Here is a 19,747-nt window from a genome sequence, read left to right on the forward strand (position 1 = left end):
CCCATGGTGGGGTGCTCAATGGAGGTACCTGGGCCCGGACTAACTGCCCCTCCTCCCACAGATCCCGCAGCTCTGCGGTCTCTGGCGGGTGCTTTGCTTTCAGCCTTCAGGGCCTCCTCCTCCCCATCCCCTTTTCTTGTCCTTCACTGGAAGCTCCTAGCATCACTCAGTAGCTTCTTCCTTTTATTAATCATTTTGATGGTTTTTCCTTGGACCCTCTTCAGTTTCTCTGAAATTAGTAAATCTAGAGGCAGTCAAAAAAAAAAAAAAAAAAGAAAAGAAAAAAACAATACTGGGAAGTCGAAGAAGTTTGTCTTTCATACGACCCTCCCTCTTCTGGTTGCTCAGTGTTTGCTATTGAGGCAGACAGTCCTCATTTTCACTTCCTGTTCCCCGAGAGTAAACTTCACTAAAAACAGGCGTGTAAATGTCCTTTTTATAATTTACAGATATATATATATATATATATATATATAGCCTAGCAAGAAGCTAGGAATTTCTTAACTCTGGGTAGCCAGAAGCTGGGACAAAATGGTTGTTCTAAGATAGTCAGAAATGCTTTTCCTGGGTCTAAAAGGAGGCTGGTGGGAATGTGTCCTTAGGGAAGGAAGAACCTTTCTCTGTTCTGGGAGGGATCACTTTCAGTTACATGTTCACTCATGGGCCTTGATGGTCCATTGAGGTATTTGAGTACAGCTACTTCAGCCTGTCCTGGACAATCTTCTCTTTAATCAGAAGATGGGGATGTTCTAGCTGGAGGAGAGACTGCATCATTGTTTGGTTGAGGAAAAAGAGCTGATATTTACTGAGAGTTTATCAGGTGCCAGGAAGGGATCATGCCCCACAGGTGACATCAAAGATCTAAACAACTCTCTGAGGTGTTTTTATCCTCAATTGTAGATGAGGAAACTGAGGCACAGAGAAGCAAAACTTGCCTAAGGGTTCCACTGGTAAGTGGCAGAGTTGGTACTCTAGCCCGGATCTATCTGTTGCCAAAGCCTGTGAATTTCATCATCACTCTATTCTGCCCTGACAAAACTGCCTTTTTAGAGCAAGTATATAAACAAGGGCTACCCTTTGACTACCTTCTCTATGCCCTCAAGGCATGTTTTCAACCTACTACCTGCAATTTATCTCTCCATCGTAGTCTTAACAACTACAATATGCCCCACACTGTGCTCAAATTGCCTTTACTTATCTAGTACAAAAGCAGTACAGGCCAATGGATGACAGCACAGAATCTGGAACCAGACTACCTGAGTTCAAATCTAGACTCTGCCATATTATAGCTTTGTGACGCTGGGCAAGTTGCTTAATCGCTCTGTGTCTCAGTTTCCTCATCTACAAATTAGGGCTAAAATAATACCTCACAGAATTGCTAAGAGAATTAAATGAAATAGCGGATGTGTTGGGCTTAGCACAATACTTGGTACCTAGTAAGGTCTCAGCAAATGCTCTGTATCGTAATTCTCCCATCTTTTGCCCTTCCTTACCTGGGGTTTCCAGAGGCTTTATGCCATCCTTGGATTATCAAGGATTCCTGTCCATGGCACCCTTTTCAGGCTTGCTGCTGTACTGTCCTCCTTTGAATATAAGCCTTCTCACCTCAAACTTCATGCTGAGTCCAACCCCTTCTCCAATTATTAACCCTTAAAAAGCAATCCTAACATCATCAAAATTAAAAAACTTTTGTGTATCAAAGGACACTGTTCACAGAGTGATAAGGCAGTCCATGGAATGAGAGAAAATATTTGCAAATCATATGCCTGATAAGGAATTGATATTCAGAATATATAAAGAACTTTTACAATTCAACAACAAAAAAAGCAACTCAATTAAAAAATGGGGAAAGGATTTTAATAGATATTTCTCCAAAGAAGATATATAAATGGCCAATGAGCACATGAAAAGATGTTCAACATCACTGATTATTAGAGAAATGCAAGTCAAAACCACACGATGTACCACTTCACACCCACTAAGGTGGCTACTATGAAAAACAAAAAAACAAAAAAACAGAAAATAACAAGTTTTGGCTAGAGTGTGGAAAAATTGGAACCCCCACATATACTGCTGGTGGGAAGGTTAAATGGTACAGCTGTCATGTATATTTTACCAGAATTTTTAAAAAAAAAAAAATCCTTTAAATTCCTCAACCCTGTGATGGTGTTAGGCACTGAGGATGAAATGGTAAACAGAACAGACAAGGTTACTACTCTCAGGGGGCTTGTATTTTAGAGGAGGGGGAGAAACAAACTCTATTCAACAATTGAATGAATATTTTCAGATAGTGGTAAGTGCTATGAAGAAAATACAGCGGTGATGGGGGAAGTTACTTTAGATTAAATAGTCAAGAAATGCTTCTCCGAGGAAGTGACATTGTAACACTGACCTTAATTCTGAATGAAAAGGAGCCAGTCATATGAGGACCTGGGGGAAGGACATTCTAGGTAGGTAGAAGGGACAGCTAGTGCAAAGGCCCTGAGGCTTGAACTAGCTTAGTGCAAACTAAGAACCTAAAAAAGTCCAGTGAATGTGGAGATTAGTTTGGAGAAATAGGCAGAGGCCGGATCCTGGAAGGCCTTACATGATGAGGGTTTGGATTCCAATCTTAAATCCACAGAAAGCCATTAAGCAGTTTTAAGCAAGGGAGCAACATGATCTGAATAACTGCTTTAAATAGATTAATAGCATCTGTGTGGAGGATGAATCCAGGTGAGAGGTGATACTGGCTTGATGATGGCAGCAGTGGAGATAGAGAGAAGTGGATAGATTCTGGATATATTTGGAAGTTTGACAGACCCTGCTATTGGATTAGATGTAAGAAGTGAGGTGAAAGGATGATACTTAGGTTTTCCTGAGCAACTGGATACGTGGTGGCATCACTTACTAAAGGCGAGGAAAAAAGTGGGAGGACTAACTTGGAGGGCACAAGTTACAAGTTTTGTCTTGGTCATGTTAAGTATGAAATGCTTGTGAGACCTCCAAGAGGCAATGCCAAGTTAGCCAGTCAGATACCATCATCATCATCACCATCATCATCATCATTATCATCATCTATTTATTGATGCTTACTGGGTACCAAATACTGTCCCAAATGCTCTACATATATTCAATCACTTAATTTTCACAATTACCTTGTAAAATCTGATATTATTATCCTCTTACTTTACAGAAGAGGAAACTGAGGCAAAAAGGTCAAACAACTCACATAGTAAGTGATGGAATCAGGATTTGAACTCCAGACCCTGTGCCAGAATGCCATGTTTGGAGCTCAAAGGACAGGTGAAGGCTAGAAATATAAATTTGGGTGTGTTCATCTTATTAATGCTGTTTAGAGTTATTGAGCTGAAAGAAATTATCTTGGAAGGGAGTGAGTGAAAAAGAGGTTTAGGGTTGAGCCTGAGAGCATCTCAAATATTTGGAGGATGAATAAAGGAAAAGGAGTCAGCAAAGCAGACAGAGAAACCACAAAGCAGGAGACAAGCCAGGAAAATGTGGTATCATGACAGCCTAAAAAGGAGAGTGTCCCAGGCCAACTGTGTCCAGTGCTCCTGAGAGGGCTTGTATGCTGAGGACAGAAACATAACCATATTGGTATGACCAATGATAAATGAAAGGAAGGGTAGTTTACTAATGTTTACATACCAAGACTTGTATAATACATGGCTCCTTCCCTTCCCTTTCTTTTTTTCATTCCTTCCCTCTTTCATTCACCCATTCAAATATTCTGAGGTCCACTTCTGTACTAGTATCTAAGAAAGGTGACCAAAAGGTTCAGCTCTAGAATCTCAGGGTTTCCTACTCAGTATTTGCTTTGCAAGAGATTTCAGAGTCAGTTTCAGGTTGCAAGAGAATTCAGTCATGCCTGACCCTGAAGAAGGATTTTGGTGGGACAAGACAGCCTTAGGGTGTCGCTAATTTGTTGAAGGTAAGTAAAATTGGCACCAATTTTCCTTAGCAGCTTGGGCCTCCTTCCTGGGAACACAGCCTCAGGAGCATTGTATTTTCCACTCTGCTGGACATTTCTTCAGTAAGCCATAAACAACTACTACCATGCCTTTCTCAATACGTGAAGATTTTCCAGGGAACAAACATGTTCTATACATAATTTTTTACAGTGAAGACCCAGAGTCCAGTTTTGTCTTGCTCAGGGATTCCCTGATTCTGAACTATTAGTTCACTCTGATCTATTCCTGGTCACTAACCAGCTCTTAGAAAAGTATGTTCTGTTTCTAGGAACATAGACCTCTGGTCCAGGCTGAACTTTACTTGAGTAATCAGTAGGTCTCCTCTGCCTTCCAGGTCTCACAGAGACCTATCATTACTTTGTTTTGCTCTCCCTTTAACTATCCTTTACTTAGCTCCCACCAAAAATAGGGGGGCTTATCTTTCATCTGCTTGTAGAATGAGGAACAGCTGGCTACACTCAGGGCCAAAGGAACCTGTCTCCAAGACCTGTTATACTGTAGTTACATTTCTGAGTATATACAGTCCCCATCATTTAGCATAGATATGCCCACTGTACTCCAGGCTAGGGCAGAAGGATGGTATTGTAAAAGGAGGGCGCTCACTAAATTCTTGAAGTGAAACTAATTTCAATTATATATACACATATGTGTGTATATGCATATTCATACACATATATAACAACACATATGCAAAACTATATATAAAATAATATATACATAAGCTATATAGTTCTGTATATGCTCATATATAGACATAGATCTATTTATGCATTTCTACTTGTATAGATAATAGATATAGATAACTATAGATCTATTTATAGATCTATATATAAAAGGAATGGAGAGCTACACCCCAAGACGTACAATGCCTCATAACCTCCTCCTGAAAGCCAGCTTTTCCAGTGGACAAGTGATTTGAAATCATCTTTGTATCTCTCTCAGCATCTGACCTACTACCACACACAAACACACACACTAATAGTAGATCCTTACTGGATACATGTTGAATTTATTGCAATTAAATGTGCAGGCTTTGATGTCTGACATTGCTAATATCTATAGGACTAAGTTGTGATTCTAGTTCAATGTGATCTTTACTAAGTCGCTTTATCTTTCTGGATCTAACTTTTGATAATCTGTAAAAAGAACAAATTAAACTAGATTATTTATTAAAAACCTTTCCAATTCTGATAATCAGTGATTACCTGGGAGAAATTATGAATACTACAGGGTGGGAAGGGTGTATGGGTGAGAAGGGAGGACAAAGAGAGGTAGGTTAACAGGTACAAACATATAGTTAGATAAAAGGCGTAAGTTCTATCATTTGACAGCAGAGTCGAGTGACGGTTGCTAACATCAATGAATTTCGTATTTCAAAGTAGCTAGAAGAGAGGACTTGAATTGTTCCCAACACACAGAAATGATAAATATTCAATGTGATGGACACCTCAAATACCCTGACTTGATCATTACACATTTTATGCATATAACACAGTATCACACATGCTCCATAAATATGTAAAATATGTATCAGAAAATAAAAATAATTAAAAAATGATTACCTGGGTATGGGACATGTAAGAGATGGAAAAGATCAAAGGGAAACCCCCCCCTTTTTTTTGAGATGTCTGTCGCCCAGGCTGGAGTGTAGTGGCGTGATTGGCTCACTGCAAGCTCCACCTCCCAGATTCATGCCATTCTCCTGCCTCAGCCTCCCAAGAAGCTGGGACTACAGGCACCCACCACCACACCAGGCTATTTTTTTTTTTTAATTTATATTTTTTTATTTTTGGTAGAGACGGGGTTTCATCATGTTAGCCAGGATGGTCTCCATCTCCTGACCTCGTGATCCACCTGCCTTGGCCTCCCAAAGTGCTGGGATTACAGGCGTGAACCAACATGCCCATCCGGAAATCCCTTCTTTTAAGAACATTTAGCACTGAAAGGCTTGCAATGTCTGGAGAAGGATGGGAGAAGTTCGTTGTGGAGAGGAGGAGCAAGTATCTGAAACTAGAGAAGCAGGGGCATGCAAGAGAGAAAGAAAGACTTTTCATTCCAACTAATAGCTAACATTACTGAACCCTAACTAGGTGCCTGGCTCATTACAATCTCATTTAATCCTCACAACAGATCTATGAGTTAAGTACTATTGTCATTCTCATTATAGAGATGAAAAACTGGCACAGAAAGGTAGGTAAACGGCACAAGGGTGCATAGCTGGCAAACAAGAGTTGGGCTGTGAACCCTGGCAGTGTGACCCCAGAGCATGTACCCTTAAGCACTACTCTACTGCCTCTAGAGATCAGAGGGGAAGAATTTATAGAATACGGATTCCATTTGGGTACTTGATGACCAACTCAGAGAAAAGGAAGCCAGACAAAGTGTAGGAACTTGGAAGAAACCAGTTAGAAGTTAGGAAGACATGGAAGTTAGGCTCTGAATCAATTGCATGTACTAACATTGTCCAACTAAGAGACTCCTCATTGCCCACAGTGAAGTAGTTACTGCAGATCTCGAGATGTGGGAGGGCCAACGAATCCAGGGAACTGTGTTCTAAGGGCTGAGGCAAACCTGCCCTTGAACCACTGACAGTAGTAGTGAAGACACTCAAGCTGTCTGCCCGGCAGCAAGCTGTGTGCTGCCACCAGCTTTTTTCAATCACTGTGAAAGCAGGAACACCATGTCCTGCCTTTGCCCTAGGCCCTAAGAAGTAAGCCCAGCGCAGGAGGGGTATTTTTCATGCTTTCTACTCCAAGCCCTCCCCACTTAAAAGAAATGGCCTCAGTGTTCATTTCTCCTCTTACAACTCCCCGTCTTTCTGTGACCTGAATGAATCTGCCAGTTGACCCAGCAGCTCTTGCCTTTTTTCAGTTTACTTGGAAGTCTCCCGATGAGAGCCAAAGACTGAGCTCCATGCAGCAGTAGTTCAAAATGGATCAAACAAACCCCTGTCTTTGAGTTACTCATTCTAGAAAGATTCTGAGTGACTGCAGTTGCCTATTGACAATTCACCCGGCCCCAGGAATCTGGCCACAGGGAGGTTCCAGCACCTGCTAGACAAAGCTGAAAGACAGTTTGTTGTCTTCCTAGAAAGAGGAAGGCACAATTACGGGTGCTAGGTTTCTAGACCTGCAAGCAAGGACTACTCCCTGTGAGCCATCTTGACTCTAACCCACATCCTCCAGTGGTGGCGTCGTAATTCCTCATTGGCTTTTTTCTATGCTTCCCTCTTTTGGGTTCCCCTCATTAGAAGAATGTTCTCTCCAGGAAACCCTAGACAGCCCAAGGGGTCTGATGGGGTTGTCTGAACCTCGAAATCTCCCTGTCTATGACTCTCCAGGGATCATGTGTGAGGCTATGGCCAGGAGGGAGCAGCCTCACAGATCACCTTTCCTCATTTAATCAGGAAACAAACAGGTCTGCCCATACCATTCACCCCAGCATATCCAAGGGTCTTATGTAAGTGGCTCTAGAAGATATGACAGCCCAATTCCTCTCCTCCATGCCCCAGGCTCTCTTGTTCTGACCCTAAGATAATCTTCAGCTTTGCTATCAAGCAGTTTCCAGAGCCCTCTTCAGAACTGCCCATGGAGGACCACAAAAATCAGCTTCATCTACTGGACCTGCCTGTACTTGCTGGCAGGTACAAGCCCAGGCAGACTGAGAGAAGCCTCTTTAGCTAGTGTGGAAGTGCCAACGGCTTATATCTCCCAGGGTTAAGAGGTGCCTTTGCTATTCCCTCTTCCTTTTACTCCCTGCAAAATGCCCACTTGAAGGCACTCTTTAATGTTCTTTTAAAGAGGATTTCAATGCTGGAAGAATAATCTGATTTGCCCCAGCTCATGCCCTCACCGGGGAAGGTTTAGAACACTTTCTGGGGTACTATTTGGCTGTAGTGCCTTTCTCTGCTCATGGCCATCCCTGCTTTTAGCCTTTTGGAGGACACTGCGTTTCCACAACAGAACATCTTCCATCTCAACTGCCGGTTGGTCCTAGAGGAAGCTTGGAGAGGCTTTTGAATAAGAGGTTCCCAGAGTGCTATGCAAGGTGTAATCCTGGTTCCTGGGCTACATTCTATGCCAGGCACTGGGGATAGAGTGGCAATGAAGACAAGACTCTGTTCTTGTCCTTGCAGAGCTTACAGTCTAATGGGAGAAAAAGACATTAACTGAATCATCACACATATAACTAAAATAATTACAGATTGTGATGAGAACAATGAAGGATACAAATGATGCTCAAGTAGAGACTAACAGGGGTGAGAGAAGATGACTTTTTTTAAATCGAAATGACACATGAACCTGGTTAAAAAAATCAAACAGTACAGAAAAACTTATAAGGAAGAGCAAAACCCTTTCTGCCAGCCCATCCACCTTCAGACCCACAAAGCTGCCATTTTTAATCTTTCTCTTTTAATTCTTCTGACGATTGACCTCTAGTTCACTAAATAATATGCCTCCGCTCTCTTCCTTGATTTATCAACTTGAGATACCTATCTATTTAATTTCTACTATGATAGATGAGAGGGCAGTACTCAATAACATACCCACTTCCCCTCCTTCACACCCCCAATAGAGTTATGTAATATTGTTGTTCTACTACTAATTACTTTTAGAACATTGAATAATATATCTGAAATCTTATGTATTATACCATAAACTATAGATAGCATCTCTTGACTCCCCGTTTTTATCAGATGGAGCTAATCAAGTCCATATGCTTCCCTCCACCTCTTCTCCCCTTCTACTTACATTTTCTGTCAAATGTATAATTACTTCTACATTGTCAAGGTTGATAGTATTTACATTTTCTTCTATAACTTTGAATAAATCTCCCATGCTTTGTTTATAGGTTGATTCTAAAAGTTGACAGCCAATAAATCATGTTTACATTATTGTGACTTTGCCAATATAATTCACTACAGAGAAGAACGTATTATGATTTGTATGGCCAAAGGAACTTTGGCCTTCCTGCACCCTTTCTTCATTAAACAAAGTATATTTTATGACTGCATTAGTATAAAGATAAGTATATTAATATTATATGCTGAAACATCTTTGACCTAAAAGTCCATTTTTACTTCTGACTTTAAAATAAGTTAAAACATTTTCACATTCTCAAACTTCATATAATGGAATCATATGTAGGTAACTTTTTGTGTATGACTTCTTTAAATTAGTGTAGTTTTTATAATCTTTTAAAATAGCTTTACTGAGGTGTAAATGACCTACAATAAACTGTACGTGTTAAAAGTGTACAATTTGATAAGTTTTGACATATGTTTATACTTGTGAAACCATCACCACAATCATATCCAACACCTCCAAAAGTTTTCCTCAGGCTCCTTTGTAAATCATTTCTTTATCCCTAAGCAACCACTGACCTGCTTTCTGTCACTATAAATTAGAATCATGCAGTATGTATACTTCTGTGTCTGACTTCTTTCACACATCATAATATTTATGAAATTCGTGTTGTTTCATGTATCATTAGTCAATTCCCTTTTATTGCTGAGTAGTACTCGATGGTATGCATTTACTAAAATTTGTTTATTCACTTTTATTGGGTATTTGGATTGTTTCCATTTTTTGACAATTGTAAATAAAGCTGCTAAGGAGATTGTGTACAGGGTTTTGTGCAGACATATGTTTTCCATTCTCTCTAGGAGTGAAAAAGCTGTATCATATGATTGGTGTTAAGTTGAACTTTATGACACTGCCAAAGTACTTTCTAAAGTGGTTGTACCACTTTAGAATCCCACCAACAATTAATCAGAGTTCCAGTTGCTTTACATCCTTGCCAAACTTGGTATTAACACTCCTTTTTATTTCAATTACTAGTGGCTCTGTAAAGGCACACTTTTGCAGTTTTAATTCTCATTTCCTGAATGATGAATTTTATGTGTTTGTGAGCCGTTTTTGTATCCTCGTTTGTAAAGTGACTTTTCAAAAATTTTTTTGCCCACTTAAAAATATTGGTTTGTTTCAGTTAGTTTTATTGAGTTTGATTGTTTTTTGGGAGATGGAGTCTCACTGGGTTGCCCAGGCTGCAGCCTCAAGTGACCCTTCTTGGCCTCCCAAAGTGTTGGAATTACAGGCATGAGCCACTGTGCCTGGCCTCTTACTAAGTTTTAATAGACTCTTTATATATTCTAGATACAAGTTCTTTGTCAGATATGTGATTTGCAAATATTTTCTCCCAATTTGCAGCTTGTTTTTTTATTCTCTTAACAGTATCTGCCACAGAGCAAAAGTTTTACATTTTTATAAAGCCCAATTTACCAATTTTTCTTTTTTATGGATCGAGCTTTTGGTGGTATGTCTAAAAGTTCTTTGCCTAACCCAATGTCACAAAGATTTTTCCCTTACATCTTCTTCTAAAAGTTTTATAGTTTTAGGTTTTGCATTTAGATCTAATATCTATTTTGAATTCACTTTTATATAAGGTATAATATTTAGGTGAATGTTCTTTTTTTGAAACTGTGGATGTTCAACTGTTTCAGTATTATTTGTTGAAAAGATGGTGTTTTCTCCACTGAATTGCTTTTGCATCTTTGTCTTTTTTTTTTTTTTTTTTGGAGACAGAGTCTCACTTTGTCACCCAGGTGCTAGAGTACAGTGGCATGATCTTGGTTCACTGCAACCTCTGCCTCCCGGGTTCAAGCAATTCTCCTGCCTCAGTCTCCCTAGTAGCTGGGATTACAGGTGCCCACCACTATGCCTGGCTAATTTTTGTGTCTTTAGTAGAGATGGGGTTTCACCATGTTGGCCAAGCTGGTCTTGAACTCCTGACCTCAGGTGATCAGCCCTCCTCAGTCTCCCAAAGTGCTGGGATTACAGGCGTCAGCCACCATGCCTGGCCTTTTGTCTCTTTTTGTACATCTTTTTCTGAACTCTCTTTTCCATCTCATTGATTTATGTGCCTATCTCTTCACCAGTAACACTCAGTATTGATTACTTAACTTTCTATAAATCTTAAAATCTTTCAGTGTGATTCCTCTAATTTAATTTTTTCCACAAATATTGTCTTGGCTTTTCTAATTCATTCCTTCCTTCCTTCCTTCCTTCCTTCCTTCCTTCCTTCCTTCCTTCCTTCCTTCCTTTCTCTTTCTTTTCTTTCTTTTTTCTTCCTCTGAACTTTTAATCAGTCTCCGGGTCCCCAAAGAGTACCCCGCTTCTGCTGGGTTAATATCCCAGACACCACTTTGTGATCCACTATCCGGAGGGTGGTGGTCTTTTGAATGGTTTGCATGGAATTGCTGGTGTCCAGGGCATCACCAAGATTGAAGTCCTCGCCATCTTCCAGCAGGCGGCGGTAGGTGGCAATCTCAGCCTCCAGCTTAACCTTGATGTTCAGCAGGACCTTGTACTCCTGGGCCTGGCGCAGTCCCTCTGCCCGGGTCTGTGCCAGCTCTGACTCCAGGTGGAGCAGGATCCCATTGAGCTGCTCCATCTGCAGGGCATAGCAGGCCTCCACTTCCCTCAGGCTGCTCTCCAAGCTTGCCGTCAGATTTCTCATTGAGTCCAGGTCGGTCTCCAAGGACTGAACTGTACGTCTCAGTTCCGTGAGCATCAACTCAGCAGCTCCAACTTTAGCGGACTGCCTGGTGACCACTGTGGTGCTCTCCTCAGTCTGCTGAGACCATTACTTGTCCAGCTCCTCTTGGTTCTCCCAAGCCAGCTCGTCATATTGGACCTGGATGTCTGCCATGATCTTGGTGAGGTCCTGAGATTTGGGGCATCTACCTCCATGGTCAACCCAGAGCTGGCAATCTGGGATTGTAGGCCTTTTACTTCCTTTTCGTTGTTCTTCTTCATGAAGAGCAACTCCTCCTTGAGAGCCTCGATTTCTGTCTCCAGCTGCAGCTGAGTGACATTGGTGTCATCAATGATCTTGTGGAGCCCATGGATGTCACTCTCCATGGACTGGTGCATGGCCAGCTTTCTCATCCTTGACTCTAAAGTCATCAGCAGCAAGACAGGCATTGTCGATCTTCAGAACGATGCGGGCATTGTCCACACCTTTGCCTTTTCATATTAATTTTAGAATAAACTTGTCTATATCTGCAAGAAACCTCTTTGAATTTTGATAAATGTTGCATTAAATCTATAGCCAGTTTGGGATAACTGGCATTTTAACCACGTTAAGTCTTCCAATTCATGAATATGTTATGTCTCTCCATTATTTAGGTTTAACTGATTTCTTTTATCAGCATTTCGTAGTATTCAGCATATGAACGCTGATATAGTTGGGAATGTGGCTTTGAAAAACACAACTCTGCATGACATTCAGTTGGCTTTTTCAGTCAGAAAACTCGTTTTTCATCAGCTTTCAGAAATTTTATCATATTACTTCTTTGATAATTTTCTCCCTTCTTTTTGGAATTTCTAATAATTGGATGCTAGATGTTGAACTTCCTAAATTTTTCTTCATTATTGCTTTTCCTTTATTTCTCATCTATTTTTCCCCATTGTGAGGGATTTCCTCATCTTTGTCTTCCAGTCCTTTGTAGTAGGCAGAATTCTACAATCGCCCCCAAGATTCCTGACTCATGTACATGTCCTATATAACCCTCTCCTCTTGAGTGTGGGTGGGACCTGTGAATAGGATGGGATGTTACTCTCATGATTAAGTTATATGGCAAAAGTAAAGGAATTTTGCAGGTGTCATTAAGATCCCAAATTAGTTTATTTTTAGTTAATCAAAAGGGATATTATTCTGGGTAGACCTGACTTAATCAGTGAACTTTTTTTTTGTATACTTTAAGTTCTAGAGTACATGTACAGAACGTGCAGGTTTGTTACATAGGTGTACATGTGCCATGTTGGTTTGCTGCACCCATTAACTCATCATTTACATTAAGTATTTCTCCTAATGCTCTCCCTCCTTCTTCCTCCCACCCCGTGACAGGTCCCAGTGTGTGATGTTCCCCACCCTGTGTCCAAGTGTTCTCATTTATCAATTCTTACCTATGGGTGAGAACATGTGGTGTTTGGTTTTCTGTCCTTGTGAGAGTTTGCTCAGAATGATGGTTTCCAGCTGCATCCATGTCCCTGCAAAGGACATAACCTCATCCTTTTTTATGGCTGCATAGTAATCCATGGTGTACGTGTGCCACATTTTCTTTATCCAGTCTATCATTGATGGACATTTGGGTTGGTTCCAAGTCTTTACTATTGTGAACAGTGCCGCAATAAACATACATGTGCATGTGTCTTTATAGTAGCATGATTTATAATCCTTTGGGCATATATCCAGTAATGGGAAGGCTGAGTCACTTGTTATTTCTAGTTCTAGATCCTTGAGGAATCGCCACACTGTCTTCCACAATGGTTGAACTAGTTTACACTCCAACTAACAATGTAAAAGTGTTCCTATTTCTCCAAATCCTCCCCAGCACTTGTTGTTTCCTGACTTTTTAATGATTGCCATTCTAACTGGTGTGAGATGGTATCTCATTGTGGTTTTGACTTGCATTTCTCTGATGACCTGTGATGATGAGCATTTTTTTCATGTGTCTATTGGCTGCACAAATGTCTTCTTTTGAGAAGTGTTTGTTCATATCCTTTGCCCATTTTTTGATGGGATTGTTTTTTTCTTGTAAATTTGTTGAAGTTCTTTGTAGATTCTGGATATTAGCCCTTTGTCAGATGGGTAGATTACAAAAATTTTCTTCCATTCTGTAGGTTGCCGATTCACTCTGATGGTAGTTCATTTTGCTGTGCAGAAGCTCTTTGATTTAATTAGATCCCATTCATCTATTTTGGCTTTTGTTGCTATTGCTTTTGGTGTTTTAGTCATGAAGTCCTTGCCCATGCCTATGTCTTGAATGGTATTGCCTAGGTTTTCTTCTAGGGTTTTATGGTTTTGGGTCTACTATTTAAGTCTTTAATCCATCTTGAATTAATTTTTATGTAATGGGTAAGGAAGGGATCCAGTTTCAGCTTTCTACATATGGCTAGCCAGTTTTCCCAGCACCATTTATTAAATAAGGAATCCTTTCTCCATTTCTTGTTTTTGTCAGGTTTGTCAAAGATCAGATGGTTGTAGATGTGTGGTATTATTTCTGAGGCTTCTGTTCTGTTCCACTGGTCTATATATCTATTTTGGTACCAGTAGCATGCTGTTTTGGTTATTGTAGACTTGTAGTATAGTTTGAAGTCAGGTAGCATGATGCCTCTAGCTTTGTTCTTTTTGCTTAGGATTGTCTTGGCAATGCAGGCACTTTTTTGGTTCCATATGAACTTTAAAGTAGTTTTTTTTCAATTCTGTGAAAAAAGTTATTGGTAGATTGATGGTGATGGCATTAAATCTATAAATTACCTTGGGCAGTATGGCCATTTTCATGGTATTGATTCTTCCTATCCATGAGCATGGAATGTTCTTTCATTTGTTTGTGTCTTCTTTTATTTCGTTGAGCAGTGGTCTGTAGTTCTCCTTGAAGAGGTCCTTCACATCCCTTTTAAGTTGGATTCCTAGGTATCTTATTCTCTTTGTAGCAATTGTGAGTCGGAGTTTACTCATGATTTGGCCCTCTGTTTGTCTACTATTGGTGTATAGGAATGCTTGTGATTTTTGCACATTAATTTTGTATCCTGAGACTTTGCTGAAGTTGCTTATCAGCTTAAGGAGATTTTGGGCTGAGACGATGGGGTTTTCTAAATATACAATCATGTCATCTGCAAACAGGGACAATCTGACTTCCTCTTTTCCTAATTGAATACCCTTTATTTCTTTCTCTTGCCTGATTGCCCTGGCCAGAACTTCCAACACTATGTTGAATGGAGTGGTGAGAGAGGGCATCCCTGTCTTGTGCCAGTTTTCAAAGGGAATGTTTCCAGTTTTTACCCATTCAATATGATATTGGCTGTGGGTTTGTCATATACAGCTCTTATTATTTTGAGATACATCTCATCAATACCTAATTTATTGAAAGATTTTAGCATGAAGGGCTGTTGAATTTTGTCAAAGGCCTTTTCTGCATCTATTGAGATAATCATGTGGTTTTTGTCTTTGGTTCTGTTTATACGATGGATTATGTTTATTGATTTGTGTATGTTGAACCAGCCTTGCATCCCAGGGATGAAGCCAACTTGATCGCGGTGGATAAGTTTTCTGATGTGCTGCTGGATTTGGTTTGCCAGTATTTTATCGAGGATTTTCGCATCGATGTTCATCAGGGATACTGGTCTAAAATTCTCTTTTTTTGTTGTGTCTCTGCCAGGTTTTGGTATCAGGATGATGATTGCCTCATAAAATGAGTTAGGAGGATTCCCTCTTTTTCTATTGATTAGAATCGTTTCAGAAGGAATGGTACCAGCTCCTTCTTGTACCTCTGGTATAATTCATCTGTGAATCCGTCTGGTCCTGGACTTTTTTTGGTTGGTAGGCTATTAATTATTGCCTCAATTTCAGAGCCTGTTATTGGTCTATTCAGAGATTCATCTTCTTCCTGGTTTAGTCTTGGGAGGGTGTATGTGTCCGGGAACTTATCCATTTCTTCTAGATTTTCTAGTTTATTTGCATAGAGGTGTTTATATTATTATCTGATTCTAGTTTGTATTTCTGTGGGATCGGTGATGATATCCTCCTTATCATTTTTTTATTCCATCTGTTTGATTCTTCTCTCTTTTCTTTTTTATTAGTCTTGCTAGAGGTCTATCAATTTTGTTGATCTTTTCAAAAAATCAGCTCCTGGATTCATTGATTTTTTTGAAGGGTTTTTGTGTCTCTATCTCCTTCAGTTCTGCTCTGATCTTAGTTATTTCTTGTCTTCTGCTACCTTTTGAATTTGTTTGCTCTTGCTTCCTTAGTTCTTTTAGTTGTGATGTTAGGGTGTCGATTTAGATCTTTTCTGCTTTCTCCTGTGGGCATTCAGTGCTATAAATTTCCCTCTACACACTGCTTTAAATGTGTCCCAGAGATTCTGGTACGTTGTGTCTTTGTTCTCATTGGTTTTGAAGAGCATCTTTATTTCTGCCTTGATTTCGTTATTTACCCAGTAGTCATTCAGGAGCAGGTTGTTCAGTTTCCATGTAGTTGTGCGATTTTGAGTGAGTTTCTTAATCCTGAGTTCTAGTTTGATTGCACTGTCATTCTGAGAGACTGTTTGTTATGATTTCCGTTCTTTTGCATTTGCTGAGGAGTGTTTTACTTCGAATTATGTAGTCAGTTTTAGACTAAGTGTGATGCAGTGCTAAGAAGAATGTGTATATTCTGTTGATTGGGGGTGGAGAGTTCTGTAGGTGTCTATTAGGTCTGCTTGGTCCAGAGCTGAGTTCAAGTCCTGAATATCCTTGTTAATTTTCTGTCTCATTGATTTGTCTAATATTGGCAGTGGGGTGTTAAAGTTTCCCACTATTATTGTGTGGTGTGTGAGTCTAAGTCTCTTTTTAGGTCTCTAAGAACTTGCTTTATGAATCTGGGTGCTCCTGTATTGGGTGCATATATATTTAGGATAATTAAATCTTCTTGTTGCAGTGATCCCTTTACCATTATGTAATGCCCTTCTTCATCTTTTTTGATCTTTGTTGTTTTAAAGTCTGTTTTATCAGAGACTAAGATTGCAACCCCTGCTTTCTTTTGCTTTCCATTTGCTTTGTAGATCTTCCTCCATCCCTTTATTTTGAGCCTATATGCGTCTCTGCACGTGAGATGGATCTCCTGAATACAGTACACTGATGGGTGTTGACTCTATCCAATTTGCCAGTCTGTGTCTTTTAATTGGGACATTTAGTCCATTTACATTTAAGGTTAATATTGTTATGTGTGAACTTGATCCTGTCATTATGATGTTAGCTGGTTATTTTGCCCGTTAGTTGATGCAGTTTCTTCCTAGCATTGATGGTGTTTACAATTTGGCATGTTTTTGCAGTGGCTGATACTGGTTGTTCCTTTCCATGTTTAGTGCTTCCTTCAGGAGCTCTTGTAAGGCAGGCCTGGTGGTGACAGAATCTCTCAGCATTTGCTTGTCTGTAAAGGATTTTATTTCTCCTTCACTTATGAAGCTTAGTTTGGCTGGATATGAAATTCTGGGTTGAAAATTCTTTTCTTTAGTAATGTTGAATATTGACCCCCACTCTCTTCTGGCTCGTAGAGTTTCTGCCGCGAGATCTGCTGTTAGTCTGATGGGCTTCCCTTTGTGAGTAACCCGACCTTTCTCTCTGGTTGCACTTCACATTTTTTCCTTCATTTCAACCTTGGTGAATCTGACAATTAGGTGTCTTGAGGCCGCTCTTCTCAAGGAGTATCTTTGTGGTGTTCTCTCTATTTCCTGAATTTGAATGTTGGCCTGCCTTGCTAGGTTGGGGAAGTTCTCCTAGATAATATCCCAAAGAGTGTTTTCCAACTTGGTTCCTTTCTCCCCATCACTTTCAGGTACACCAATCAGATGTAGATTTGGTCTTTTCACATAGTCCCATATTTCTTGGAGGCTTTGTTCATTTCTTTTTACTCTTTTTCTCCAACCTTGTCTTCTCACTTTATTTCATTAATTTGATCTTCAATCACTGATACCCTTTCTTCCACTTGATCGAACTGGCTATTGAAGCTTGTGCATGCATCACGCAGTTCTTGTGCCATGGTTTTCAGCTCCATCAGGTCATTTAAGGTCTTCTCTACACTGTTTATTCTAGTTAGCCATTCATCTAATCTTTTTTCAAGGTTTTTAGCTTCCTTGCAATGAGTTCGAATATCCTCCTTTAGCTCGGAGAAGTTTGTTATTACTGACCTTCTGAAGCCTACTCATCAGTTAGCTTTTTAAAGGGAGTCTAGGAGTCGGAGACAGAACCTGGAGTGACTCTTTCACTGGCCTTGAATAAGAAAACAGTTGTTTTGTGAACTGCCTACAGAGAGGGGCACCTTTGAGTTGTAAGGGTCTCATTCTTACAACTTTGAGGAATTGAATTCTGCCAACAACCCGAATGAGCTTGGAAAAGGACCCTGAGTTTGAGATAAGAACACATCTTAAGGTTACCTTGATTGCAGCCTCATGAGGCTCTAAACAGGAAACCCCTGCTATGTTGTGCTTGGACTGTTGGACCTGCAGAAATCATAAGATTAAAAATGTGGGTTGTTTTAAGCCACTAAGCTTATGGTAATTTGTTATGCAGCAATAGAAAGCTAATACACCTTTTATGATCTTTTATTTTGCCAATGATATATTTTATTTCCAAGAGCTCATCATTTTAAAAAATTTAACTGCCCGGGCACTGTGGCTCATGCCTGTAATCCCAGCACTTTGGGAGGCCAAGGTGGGTGGACCACCTGAGGTCAGGAGTTCGAGACCAGCCTGGCCAACATGACAAAACTCCATCTTTACTAAAAATACAAAAATTAGCTGGGCAAGGTGGCAGGCACCTGTAATTCCAGTAACTCGGGAGGCTGAGGCAGGAGAATTGCTTGAATCCAGGAGGCGGAGGTTGCAGTGAGCCGAGATTGCCCCATTGTTCTCCAGCCTGGGTGACAGAGCTAGACTCTGTCTCAAAAAAAAAAAAAAAAAAAATTAAACTAATTTATTTCAAATAAGTAGTACCTTTGCGTGGTTCAAACATCAAAGCAATGTACAAATATTTATATTGAAAAGTTTTGCAAAGAGCTCAATTGCATTCTTTGTTCTTATTTTTTATTGCATTCTATTATTGTTTTACAGATGTAATACGGTGTCAAATTTCTCTGTGGATACTACTTGAAATTTTATTTATAGTACCTTTAGTTCCCTAAATCAATTCTGCTTGTTTCATTAAATATTGTGATTTTTCTTTAAAGTTCCAGTCTTCTCTCATATGTCTAATTGTCTAATATTCTTTTGTTTCCTGTTTATCTTTTAAAATGAGGCTATAGAGAGTATGACTGGGAGCTGGGTATATGTGAGCAGACCTTGACAATGGGCAGATTTTACTTAAGGACAATGGGAGAGGATCTGTATATTAATCTTTTGCAGGGGATATGGAGTGGGGTTTAAATACCAAACTACAAAAGGCCTAACTGTGAGTCACTGACATCCAACTAGCTGCCCTAATTATCTCTAGAGACTTTATTCAATTTCTGTAGTGAAGAAACTCTTTGGTTTTACGCTGGCAAGTAAATATTTGGCTTCCAGGTCATCTCCATGTAGGGACTGGGGGTCAACTCTTCTTTTTACAGACCTTCAGTTAATCGCCCTGTTGTCAGCCCCAGTCCTCACTCTTATTTCTGTCGTACCTGTAGTCTTGCTAAGGTTTGCAATGTAGGCGAGCTGTCTCCTTAGCTGCAGCCCTTCCACACAGAGTTTCAACTGATTGTTTGCTCCACTCGACTTCATCAGTTAGCACTGCTCAGATGCTTTCTGACTTCAGAAATTTATTTAAATTTCTCAGCCACTGATGGGCTCCCTCCCATTCTCTTTGTTGTGGTGGGTTTATGCATTTTAAAATGTCTGTGCTATTATTTTAATGAGGCCTCTGGAGGGACAAGACTTAAATATTTGTGCTCAGTCTACCATCTTGAACTGGAAAAATGTACAATGGGGATAATAGTGGTGCCTATTACATAGTTTTTTTTTTTAGATTAAATGATTTATGCATGTAAATTGTTTAGCACAGGGCCTGGCACATATTTATTTGTAAATATTAGTTATTATTATTCCCTGGACAGGGAATCTTTTCCAAATGCTGTTAAAGACCATACCAGGCAGGTGACCACTGCAGCCAACATCAATTCAGGCTTGGTCTAAGTCTGAGTTTTAGTTCCTTTAGCTCCTGAAATGATGCTTCCAAAAACAGCTTTAAATTTGAGCA

At 40.0% G+C, this 19,747-nt stretch overlaps 1 pseudogene; it reads right to left on the reverse strand.

Annotated features, from left to right (window-relative positions):
- Positions 1-11,114: 11,114 nt before the first annotated feature.
- On the reverse strand, positions 11,115-19,272 carry LOC103232456 (keratin, type I cytoskeletal 18 pseudogene; annotated as a pseudogene).
- Positions 19,273-19,747: the final 475 nt, after the last annotated feature.

This window comes from Chlorocebus sabaeus, chromosome X (genome assembly GCF_047675955.1).
Source record: "Chlorocebus sabaeus isolate Y175 chromosome X, mChlSab1.0.hap1, whole genome shotgun sequence".
NCBI classification, from domain to species: domain Eukaryota; kingdom Metazoa; phylum Chordata; class Mammalia; order Primates; family Cercopithecidae; genus Chlorocebus; species Chlorocebus sabaeus.